Genomic DNA, 4,280 nt, shown 5'->3' with positions numbered 1-4,280 from the left:
TTTGTGCACTCGTGGGTGCGAGTGTGCCTGGTGAGAGAACAGATCCTGGCGCCCGTATGTCTTTGCCGAGACATGAGATGCTGCCTGCCTTGCCAGCCTCTCCCTGGCACTTTGTCAAGCCATGCTTGGTCCCAAACGGCAGAATGGGAGGCAGTGAACAAACCAACTCTAGCTGAGACCCAGCAACAGGGACAAGAGCTCCAAATAGCTCTTGCAGCACTTTAGGTTACTATCTGAGCCCACCAGAAGAAAGAGTTCTAGAGGATGTGTGTTCAGCTCTCAGAATAAGCCAGGTCTCAAAGAGCTTTCTTTTTTGTCTTCACTTGGGCATGCAGAATCACTAGGCACTTTCCAGGTCTAGGAGAGAGATATATACATAATTTTATATATGTGTATTTACACATACTTGCATACATATACACACTGTAGTGATCAGCCATTGGAATATGTAATTTTTCATTTTGGCATCTTTAAAAAGACCTTAAAAGAGCCACTAAAAACTAATCTCGCTAAACCAAGATTATCTGGAGTGATGACCAACTTAGGGGCACATCATTCTTCACAGCCAGACACCAAATATATAACTGTATTGATCACTGCGAGTTTATATTTCTATGGTGGTTAAGATTTTTTTCCTGCCAACTTTCATGGAGGAGAAATGATGTTGGAGCATTCAGCAAACCAAATGTGTACATATTATCTAGTGTAAATAGGGGACATTTTGTCTAATATCTAGAATAAGCTAACTAAGAATTTACCAGCATTTTAGCCATATTAGTTAAAGGATATGATATTCGATTTTCTTATATATTTGGGTCTCGATGAAACACTCTAAGCACAGTTAACTTACAGCCATTTAACTTGTTATGTAGGGAATGCACATGGCAAGCTTTCACTGTATAGAACTTTGCATCTCTATTAAGTATGATAGTTAAGTTTGATATCCTGTAAAGATCATTTTAAAAATTATATGGCCTTTTTATCATATGATTTCAGTTCTTGCACCTAGAAGCCAAATGAATCATGCATTTTTGATACATTTTATTGGAAAGCAAGAACAGCATGCATACTATTTAATAAAATATCAATGCTTACAATTGCCCAGATAATTTTAAGTATACCCTCCTAGCAAAGTCAGTGATAGACTAGAATTGACCAGAAACTGTCATATAATGCAGAGGATTTATCTCACAGATTTTTTGAGACATGAAAAGGTTTAGACCTTTCATGTGATTTTTCTAAGATCTCCACCTTTTCATGTGATTTTCTAAGATCTCCTAGACCTTTGCTAGTGATCTTCTAAGACTGAAATGCTGCAGTGCTGAATCCTAACACCTGCCTTTAGCTGCACAGAGACAGTAAAATATACCCTAATTCATACTAGGGTCAGCCTCAGACAGCTGTGGAAGTTGGTCTCAGCACCACTGTGGAGGACAGAAAGGTAGAGAGCTGTTAGATCACAAGAAGCAAGTCTTCTCCAATGATACCAACTCCCTAGTAAGCATTACTCTTATACCATCACATCCATCAGTGATAAGCAGTCACAGAACTGCTAAGTTACAATAGGCCATTTGGGATTTTGGAGGTTTATGGAATTGCTAAAGTCATGAGCTCTTGTAATAACTAGGCTTATTATGCCTCATTTAATCATTTTATGGGTAACTTAAGGATTTATTTGATTTGCCTGCAAAACAGTGAGGTTTTTTTCTCTAAGGTAGGAGTAAGTACAATTATGTCCTCTCTGTCTGGCAGCAGTCCACAGCTGTTGAGAATCACATCCCAGAATATATGTGTTTTTTCTCAAAGAATGTCTGGTCTTTTGAATGGTGAGAAGCAGCTAAATATTTCAATACTACAGAGATCATCACGGTCTTGATGTTTCTGTTGGGCTGCTCATGGCAGTTACCACATGTAGTGGAGGGGGAAAAATAGTTGCTTGTTTCATCTCCTAGATTATTGTGGCATGCTGCTCTGTGATGCCATAACTCGTCCTTATTTTAGTAATTGCTCTTAGTTGGGTATGCATCCCGTGCTGAGGCAGCACACCTGACTATTTGTGTTTTCCGGTGACACTGTACAATGACTCTAAGGGCATTCTTTATTTTGCAAATTTCAAAATTAATTTTCTGAGATGGGTGAAACTGAGGTTTTAAGGAGAGAGAAATGATAAGGTAATATTAGGAAAGGCTAACCCAAACTTATGCACCTTTCTTCTCTGCAGAATCATTCTTTCACAGAGTCTGGTTCAGTAAACTTCATATTCAGAAGCTTAGCTGGGACAAGGTAAAGAATAATAAGAATTTCCTCTCTTTGTCACCCTGGTTACCCCCATGAATAAATAGACTGTTTGCACCTCTAAAAATGCATGGTTCAAGGGTGGCAGAGAATGTTATCTTGATAATGCTCATATCCCTGATATTTGACTAGTGATTTCATGACCAAATTCAAAACGCAAATACACATTGCAGCTGATAGCAGAAAAATCTAATAAAAAAATCAGAGAAGGCAGAACAGAAAATTTAAGGGTAAATTGTAAAAAAAAAAAAAAAAAAAAAAAAAAAAAAAAAAAGCCAATCCATGACTTCTCTCAGAAACCATGCCTGGAAGGAGGTAGGTTGCCCTAGGTGTCCCTTTTCCCGTCCTTTGTTAACAGAAATATCCAGAATAACTCAGGCTCACACATTTACCTTTGTGATATTTGTGCTATGGGTGATAATTTCTGCTCACCTTCAGTGTAAGCAAGATGTGGCCAGTACCCCAAACGTGTGGTTGTTGTCCTGCAATGACCAGATCTGTTTAGGTCTCACACTACTCTCAAGAACAAAATGTTGGGGGCAGTCCCTTCAGCCCTGACGGTGTTTTGTGTGTGAACTGAGCCCAAGCTGCAGAGTCCCAAGCACTGCACAGGACATTTCTCATTGGGCACCACCTTGGTGACAAATAAGCACTACACCTGCCCTGCAAGGAGTGGCAATGCCCAGTGGTTCCCCTGTCTACTTTTGCTGCAGTGAAGTTTTCTTGTCTTGGGGGTCTGATATAATAATCATCCACAGAGAAGAGGGAAAGGTCCACTTCACTGACGAGGCCAGCAGAGCACTATTTCCTTGGATTCGTAAATACTACGGTAAGAATATCTCAAAGGATGAAGACAAAGACCTGCCTTAAACCTCAAAGATCTCTTCTAGAGAGCAGCTGGACTTCATTCATCCATGGCACATCTGTCCTGCTACTCTGACGGGGACTTTGGGACATGGAAAAGATGTCTTTTCATCTTTACAAGTACAGATTTATAGGGAGTCACAGGAGCAGTGTGATACTGGGATTCCAAGCATGCAGAAACAGCTATTGGAGGAAAGGAAAGCGTCGTTGTTGTTATAAAAGACCCAATGTATTATGACAAGAGTTCTGCCTCTGTATTCCCTGTGAGTTTGACTGGTTTTTGCATCCCCATTCAGGACTGCTTTTGCTATCGCATTTGGTTCTGCTGTGGCCTCCTGGTATTGCAGAATGGGGTTGGGTGGGAGACCTTCTCCATGAACACTTGATCCTTGACCCCTTGAAATGCTGTGCAGTTTATACATGGTGGTGTATGGAGCTCAGAGACTAGGAAAAGGTCATTATTGGGAATTATGAGTCCAGAGCCCAACATTCTCCCCTCTGAGGAGATATCACTCAGTGACACCAGAGAGGTGCAGTGAGCAACTATTCCTCATTCTTGGGAGAATCCTTATCCCAAGGAGGGGCTCAGGGACTGGCACAGAGCCCGATCACACAAGAGCTGAGCTTTCTGCAGATGGGAAGGTTCCTTCTAGGTCCCGCTTTAAGACTTTCAGCAACATCATTTACTCTCAGTGGTAATGATGTTCCAGGTCCATTTATGACTCAGTTTATGTCCTTTGACTCTTCAAAGGACACACAAAACCTGAGACCATCTTTTTACATTTATGTATATTTGAGACTCATACATTACATTACCACCAAATTTCTCCCTCTGTTTTTCACCCTCATTTTAGCAAATGCTGCTTTTAGAAAGAATCAAGCCAGGAAACCGAAGGAAAATAAACAAAAGAAAATTCTTTGCTGTATGTAATGCTTACACTGTCTAAATGTGTTCATGTTGTAAGTTCCACTGTAAATAATACTGAGTTTTGTGCATTAATTAAATGTTTCACTTAGGTGTTAGGCTGGCTGTGTGTGTGAAATAGTTCCAATTCCTTGTTTTGTTTTTTTTTTTCATTTGAAACCTTTTTATTTTCTTTTGATTTAATCTGTGTCTGGTT

The sequence above is a fragment of the Tinamus guttatus genome, unplaced genomic scaffold (genome assembly GCF_059628265.1).
Source record: "Tinamus guttatus ecotype Peru unplaced genomic scaffold, ASM5962826v1 Tinamus_guttatus_pri_ptg000004l, whole genome shotgun sequence".
NCBI classification, from domain to species: Eukaryota; Metazoa; Chordata; class Aves; order Tinamiformes; family Tinamidae; genus Tinamus; species Tinamus guttatus.
Note: the sequence above shows the minus strand (reverse complement) of the source record.